Raw genomic sequence first — 8,479 nt, 5'->3', positions numbered from 1 at the left:
GTTGTCACCCTGCTTCTTTAACTTACATGCAGAGTACATCATGAGAAACACTGGGCTGGATGAAGCACAAGCTGGAATCAAGATTGCTGGGAGAAATAGCAATAACCTCAGATATGCAGATGACAGCACCCTTATGGTAGAAAGTGAAGAAGAACTAAAGAGCCTCTTGATGAAAGTGAAAGAGGAGAGTGAAAAAGTTGGCTTAAAGCTCAACATTCATAAAACTAAGATCATGGCATCCGGTCCCATCACTTCATGGCAAATAGATGGGGAGACAGTGGAAACAGCGAGAGACTTTATTTCTCTGGGCTCCAAAATCACTGCAGATGGTGACTGCAGCCATGAAATTCAAAGATGCTTGCTCCTTGGAAGAAAAGCTAAGACCAACCTAGACAGCATATTAAAAAGCAGAGACATTACTTTGCCAACAAAGGTCCGTCTAGTCAAGGCTATGGTTTTTCCAGTGGTCATATATGGATGTGAGAGTTGGACCATAAAGAAAGCTGAGTGCTGAAGATTTGATGCTTTTGAACTGTGGTGTTGGAGAAGACTCTTGAGAGTCCCTTGGACTGTGAGGAGATCCAGCCAGTCCATCCTAAAGGAAATCAGTCCTGAATATTCATTGGAAGGACTGATGTTGAAGCTGAAACTCCAATACTTTGGCCACCTCATGCAAATAATAGACTTATTGGAAAAGATTCTAATGCTGGGAAGGGTTGGGGGCAGGAGGAGAAGGGGATGACAGAGGATGAGATGGCTGGATGGCATCACCGACTGGATAGACATGGGTTTGGGTGGACTCCGGAAGTTGGTGATGGACAGGGAGGCCTGGTGTGCTGCGATTCATGGGGTCACAAAGAGTGGGACATGACTGAGCAACTGAACTGAACTGAAAACTGTGGTTCCATGTGTAGTTCTAACTGTTGTTTCCTGACCTGCATACAGGTTTCTCAAGCGGCAGGCAGGTCACGTGGTCTGGTATTCCCATCTCTTTCAGAATTTTCCACAGTTTATTGTGATCCATACAGTCAAAGGCTTTGGCATAGTCAATAAAGCAGAAATAGATGTTTTTCTGGAACTCTCTTGCTTTTTTGATGATCCAGTGGATGTTGGCAATTTGATCTCTGGTTCCTCTGCCTTTTCTAAAACCAGATTGAACATCTGGAAGTTCATGGTTCACGTTTTGAAGCCTGGTTTGGAGAATTTCAAGCATTACTTTACTAGCATGTGAGATGAGTGCAATTGTCCGGAAGTTTGAGCATTCTTTGGCATTGCCTTTCTTTGGGATTGGAATGAAAACTGACCTTTTCCAGTCCTGTGGCCACTGTTGAGTTTTCCAAATTTGCTGGCATATTGAGTGCAGCACTTTGGTGTTTATAAAAGTGAAAATATTAGTTGCTCAGTCACATCCGACTGTTTGCAACCCCATTGACATGAACTGTAGCCCGCCAGGCTCCTTTGTCTATGGGATTCTTCAGGCAAGAATATTGGAGTGCTTTGCCATTGCCTTCTCAAGGGGATCTTCCTGACCCAGGGATCAAACCTGGGTCTCCTCATTATAGACAGATACTTTACTGTCTGAGCAATCGGGGGCTTCAATAGTTATTTATAAAAGTTATTGTCGAGATACTGTACAAGACTCTCACAAAGAAGTATGCAGAAAACACCCTGGTTTCTTGAAGGATGAGCCGATACTTGGCCCCATCAAGGCTGGTCTCACGTGTCTTCTCTCGCAAATGCCGTTCATCCTGAGGGTACCCCCTGGATCCTTCCGAGGCTGGACCCCAGCAAGTGGTGCCATGAACAGGGAACCCGAAGATCAGATGCCTTATGACCTGCAACCAAGACATTCTGCACTGGCAACTCAACAAGCCTCCGTACCCACATGGGGACAAATTAAGTCGCTTTGCCATCAAGCACAGAGAATAGCTTCTCTACAGGGATCTTCAGCCTCCCCTAAAAGGTTTTTATAGCTATGCTTGCTTCACTTTCTTGCCAGAACTCTCCGGCAGAACACTCAGAAGCTCATGACTGAGATCCATCTGGCTGTCTTAAAAAATAAAAAAGGGGGAGATGCCAGGAGCCAGCACATGAGATCCCACCCATGACAAGGTCGTGAGGAGAAGACCTGACAAGCAAGGCAGATCAGGACTTCAGGGATTTCAAAAAGCTGCCCCGGCGCTCACCTTAAAGATGATCTCTGTATTTCTGATGCTTGCTATATTAGACTACTCCCTAATTTCTGTGACATGGGTAGAAGGCCTTCCCCGATCTCTTTCCAAACAGAATCAACTTAGAACTTTAATTAATATGTCCACCGGACGGTGGTATCCTATAAGATTATCCTGGATAAAAGGAGTGTTTCAATTTAGACCCCTTTGCTGCATTCTAGCCTGCTTGGCAAATGCGTACTAATGTACATAACTGCTCACAACACCTTAACCATAAACAGCATAAAGAACCTGATCACACAAAAGGCCCTAATAGGCACAGAGCCCTTCGGGGGTGAGGAAGCCCTATTAGAGAACATAAAATATTATTCTAAAAGTGGTTATAGTTAAAGATTTAGAAAAATAAGAGTTTAGAATTGATAATTTTAACCAGGAATGCTAAACAGGGGCTGCCTCACTGGAGCTGCAGAATCTTTGTGTGGTAAACCTTTTAGATAAATTTAACTGATAACTTCTGCAAAAGGACTGACCTTTGTGTTCATTAAAGAATAGATTATGGAAAACAGCTTTGCATTCACCTAGGTCATAAAATGTCAATAGGCCCCAAGGCCAGAAGATAATATACAAGACTCTCACAAAGAAGTATGCAGAAAACACCCTGATTTCGTGAAGGATGAGCCGATGTAATATTAAACTATCTTCCCCTTAAAAATGTACTAACTTAGAATATAAAAGCTACGGTAAAAAAATAAAGATTTGCGAGACTCGGCTGCAAAAAAAAAAAAAAAAAGTTATTGTCTAATTAGAGTCTGGAAGCCAAATTTAGCCCACTGCTTAATTTTGCAAGTGACGTTCACTGAAGCCACTGGAGGCTCAGATCGTATTATCATATCATATCAAGTTATCATATAGGTAAGCCCCTATAAGTTTTAACTATAACATGATAATTTTACCCATATGTTGGATCAAGAGACAAATAAAACTGATTCATTACATCAAATACAAGAATAAAAATAAGAGTTTTTCCCTTCCTCATTTTCAGTCATCCTCCATAAGTCCAGAAACCAGTCTTCCATGGAAGGGAGTAATATAGACACAAAACTGTACTTTGGTGATGAAAAGCGATAGAGAAATTAGGGATCTTTTGGACAAAGTATAGGAAAACCTGAAAAGGTCATCAACTCTTCCAGACAATCAGCTAGTACCATGATGATGCAATCAAAGAGAAATCCTCAGTGGACACCACAAGACAGGACAATTGATGTATTTCCTAGATGCTAATGATACAGGTACTTAAATAAACAGAGCCTGGACAGTTTTGAAAAGGAATTGTGCTCCTACGGTGTCACTGGTGATGGGTGGTGTGCTTTGCAGCCAGGGTTAGAGGTCCTTGGTTGATGATTCATTTCCTTTTCATAAGCTTCTTCTATGAGCCCCTTATCCTCATTGTGACCGATTCCCATGTATCTCTTTGTATTCCTAACATCTCTTCCCATCCCTTCCCCTCCTTTATAATGCCTGGATGGATAAATTCTTTCTTATTCATCAGGGCTACTTATCTATATTGTATGAGTTTCTCACATTCTCTTGAGAATTAGATATTTGAAATCCAATCATCTTTGTGTATTTATTTCTGTGATCCCTCATATCATCCTTTCCATGAGTAGGGAACACTCACTGACTCAATGAGCAAGTGGCCAGAAGGTAGAAGGAACTGTGGAGAATAGATAGTGCCAATTAATATTTCAAAAGTATCTTACATTTTAGCAATATGAGGAGGTGGTGAATGTGCAATGTACAGCACAATGCCCATCATGTAGCAAGTCTCAGTGTAATATCAGTTCCCTACTTTATTTTTATTTATTTATCATTTTTTAAATTTGTCTGTGCCAGGTCTTAGCTGTGGCAAGTGGGACCTCGGTACCTGACCAGAATCTAACCTGGGCCTCCTACATTGGGAGTGCAAACTTCTTAACCACTGAACCACCAGGAAGTCCCTCAGTTTCCTAGTTTAAAAGATGACATTTTGCAGTCTCTTATAGTATCAAGATTTCTGACTACATTCTGCATGATGTTGTTGATTTCATACTTTGCAACTTCTCTTAAAGATTTGCTTATTACTCCTTACTTGAACCACATGATTTTTATCTAAATGCTACCTGCCAGCTATCATCAATCAAAGACAATAAATAAACACATTAGTGCATGAACAGAAGGTGGTGAGGGCAATATGGACAATAATTGTTCATACTAGGTTAGGTGGGAAGGTCATTTTGAGTTTATTGCTGTGATTATACTGACCAGTGGGGCCACAGGTGTTTGAGAAAGCCATCCAGTGTGGCAAGATTGATTCTAGAAAATGATGGACTATGTAAATAGCAAATTTAGAGATTTTTGGCAACATAATTCTAAAAGTTATCACAAATAAATAAACCAAAAAAGTTTTTGGTTTCCCATAGGGTGTGCATTTATCAGTGTGAAGAAATATGTACTGTAAATGTGATAAAAATTATGACGTGATCATTGAAACTGTTATAGAATTTTAACATTGTAAAACATGGGGCTTCCCAGGTGGCTCAGTGGTAAAGAATCCTCCTGCCAAGCAGGAGACCCGGGTTCATCTCTTGAGTTGGGAAGAAAACGGCAAGTAACTCCAGTGTGCTTGCCTGGAAAATCCCATGGACAGAGGAGCCTGGTGGGCTAGCATCCATGAGGTCACAAAGAGCTGGGCACTATTGAGCGTGCACATGTGTTTTTCATGTTTTTTATTTCCCAGAGGAAGTAGAGCTATTCTGATTTTGAGAGTCTGGACTTGTAGATTATTTGCAACAAAAACAGAAGCAAATTAAATAATTTCACTGAACATACGTAAAATGAGATCTGAGCAGTGATCTCCTTATAGATATTTTTTTTAATTAAATGAGATAATTCACTGAAGAACTTGGGCACAACAGTTGGCATATTTATTTGAAGTGTATTGACCATTTATCATTAATGTGGTTATTGAGATGATTATATTTACACATATCTTGTTTTTGTTTTCTGTTTGTTTTATCTCTTATTTGTCCCATTATTTTTTTCTGTCTTCTTATTGATTAGTTCAGTATGTTTTATGATTTTTTTTCTTTTTTTGTAAGTTTGTTAGCTATAACTTTTTGTTTGACTATTTTAGTGGTTGCCCGAGTGTTTAGAGTATACGTCTTTAGCTTATCACAGTCTACTTCAAGTGGTCTTTGACCGTGTTTCACATGGAACAAGAACTTTACCACAACATACTTTTATGTCTCCTCTCTTAGACTTTGGTCTACTGCTGTCATATATTTATGTTTATATGTGTTATAAGCTTTATAGTAGACTGTATTTTTATTTTTAACAATTATCTTTTAAACCTATTTAAATAATGCAGAAAACTTATTTACATTTACTCTTTTCATTATTTTAGTACTCTTAATTTCTTTATGTAGATTAGAAAGTTGTATCTGTTTCAATTTTCCTTTGGTTTAAAGGACCTCCTTTAACATTTATTGTATGTCATACTCATCTACTTGAGATGAATGCTTTCCATTTTTTAATGCATGAAAAAGTCTTTAGTTTTTCAAGTATGAAAAGTATCTTATTCAATCTAGAATTCTAGGTTGGCAGGTTTTGCTTTCATGCTTTAAAAATGTTATTCCATTGCCTTCTTGATTTTGATGAGAAACATGCAATCACACTTATGTTTTTCCTCTTGTACATATGTTTCTTTTTTTCTAACTGCTTTTAAGATTTTCTATGATTTGTTTTGAGAAATTTATTATGCTGTGCCTTGGTATAATTTTCTTGATGCTTCATTTTTTTTTTTTAATTTACTGCATGTCTTGTGTCTATGGATTTGTAGTTTTCCTCAAATTTGGAACATATTTAGCTTTTCTTCTTTAAATATTTTCTTTAATCACTTCTCTTTCCTCCTCATGGACTCCAATTGCACATGTTAAGCTGCTGAAGTTATCCCACAGCTCATTTCTTTCAATTCTCTTTTTTTCTCTGTGAGTTTCATTCTTTTCTTCTTCAATGTCTAATCTTCCTTATCCTACTCATTATATTTGTTTTGCTTCAGATATAACTTGAATCTCTAAATATTTTTATTTTAGTCTCTTTCTGTATCTTACCTATGTCTACTTTTTCAACATGTGAAATTTAGAATGAATCACTGCTTCAGTGTGCTTATTTTTAATTTTAGCATCTGCATTGGTTCTGTCTCATTTCAGTTGTTTGATTTTTCTCTTTATTATGGGCTACATTTTTTCACTTCTTTGCATGTCTGGTAACTTTTAACTGGATACCAATTATTGTGAATTTCATCTTGTTGGGTGCTGAATATTTCTGTATCTCTATGTGTGCTTCAGTTTTTTTCTGGACTTAAAGTAACTTGTAAAGACTCTAATTCTTTTTGGTTTTGTCTATAAGATTTGGGCTTCCCTGGTGGCTCAGAGGGTAAAGCATCTGCCCGCAATGCGGGAGACCCAGGATTGATCCCTGGGTCAGGAAGATTCCTTGGAGAAGGAAATGGCAACCCACTCCAGTACTCTTGCCTAGAAAATTCCATGGATGGAGGAGCCTGATGGGCTATAGTCCATGGGGTGGCAAAGAGTTGGACATGACTGAGCAACTTCACTTTTAAGATTTGGTAGGCAGGACCGAAGTCAAATGTAGTGGAAGTCTGATTATTCCTTGATACAGAGTCAAGATTGAGTATTGTGCACAATGTCAGTGAATTATATCTTCTAGTCTGGATGGTAGGAATGGGCATTATTTCCAATTTTCTGTGCGTTCTGGGTACTGTTCCCTCAAAACCTTTTGGTGATTCTTTCCTGAGACTCAGGTGGTTTTATCTCATACAAGCTCTGATAATACCCCTGCTGTCTGTGACACATACCCAAGGGGACCCTTCTGCCTGTCTCTGGATTTCTTCCTAGGTGTGTCTCTCCTCTTCAGGAGTTTCTCATGAAAATCCATGCTTCCTTGGTCACCTGAGACTTTCAGGTCTGACTCCTCAACTCATGTCATATGTTGGGCTCTACCTCAGTTTCCCTCCCTGTGTTTCAGCCTAGAAACTCTCTATACACAGTAAGGAGGGACAGTGGTAGAACTTAACTCATTTGTTGTTCATCTTTCAGGGATTTCTATCTCATGTGGCCTGATGTCCAATGTCTTGAAAACCCTTGTTTCATAAATATTTAGTTTTTTATTATTGTTTAAGGTGGAAGGGTTACTTTATCTTGGCCAAAGTAGAAGTTACTATGTGGCATTTATGATATTTTAATAGCACTATTCATAGAGAATTCAGTTGTATCTATTTTTATTATTTTACAACTTTCAGAATCAATTTTCTTCATTCTTATTAAAATTAGATGATTTTATTCTAGTGTATGTGAGAGAACAATCATGTATCTATAGATATTTATAGAAATTCTATCAACCTGTATCTATCTGTCATTATAGCTCACTTTAACAAAAGGTTGTAGGTAAAAAAAAATTTGTCATCAACAATCAAACACTAAATATTAGATCAACTTTATTAAATCATGTTAAAGGAATGAAAAGGAAAAATTTTAAATAGCATTTAATATATTTTTTAGAGTCTATAAGCATGGGCAACCCCATGGACTGTAGCCTACCAGGCAAGAGAATTTTCCAGGCAAGAGTACTGGAGTGGGTTGCCATTTCCTTCTCCAGGGGATCTTCGTGGCCCAGGGATCAAACCTGGGTCTCCCACATTGCAGGCAGACGCTTTACCATCCAAGCCACCAGGGAAACCCCTCACTTTAATTACAGTGATTAAATTTGTACGTGGGTCTTCCTTGCTTTTGTAAAAGTACACAATATAATCTAATGCAAGGAATATAAAAAATCAGACTTTTCATCTCATCTCTTCGTTTAAGTTATTAAAACAATACTAATTATACACCAATTTAGATTTAATTTTAAAAACATATAGACAAGAACAAAGGAGAAGACTATTTATTATAAGTTGACGTTGGAGAACAGATGGAGCTGCTACTTACTGCCTGGTCATATTTCAGTGAGGAGAACAGGTGTTAATTTGCATTTGAGGAACACAGACAGTATTGACTGTGGCATGCAGCCTCGGCAGGGTCTGGGTACTGACTAAAGACAGGGGTGCTGTGAGGTCGACAGGGAGGACGCTGTCGTTAGCAACAGATGCTACTGAACACGAAGCTGCATTTGGGATCCTACCACAGCTCCTTAAATTATGGTCTGACCCAGGAGTAACCAGACTCACGGCGCTCAAAGGGTCTTTGTAATAG

This window comes from Cervus elaphus, chromosome 31, assembly GCF_910594005.1.
Source record: "Cervus elaphus chromosome 31, mCerEla1.1, whole genome shotgun sequence".
Lineage (NCBI taxonomy): Eukaryota > Metazoa > Chordata > Mammalia > Artiodactyla > Cervidae > Cervus > Cervus elaphus.
The sequence above is the reverse complement of the archived record's forward strand: the minus strand, read 5'-3'. Positions refer to the sequence as shown.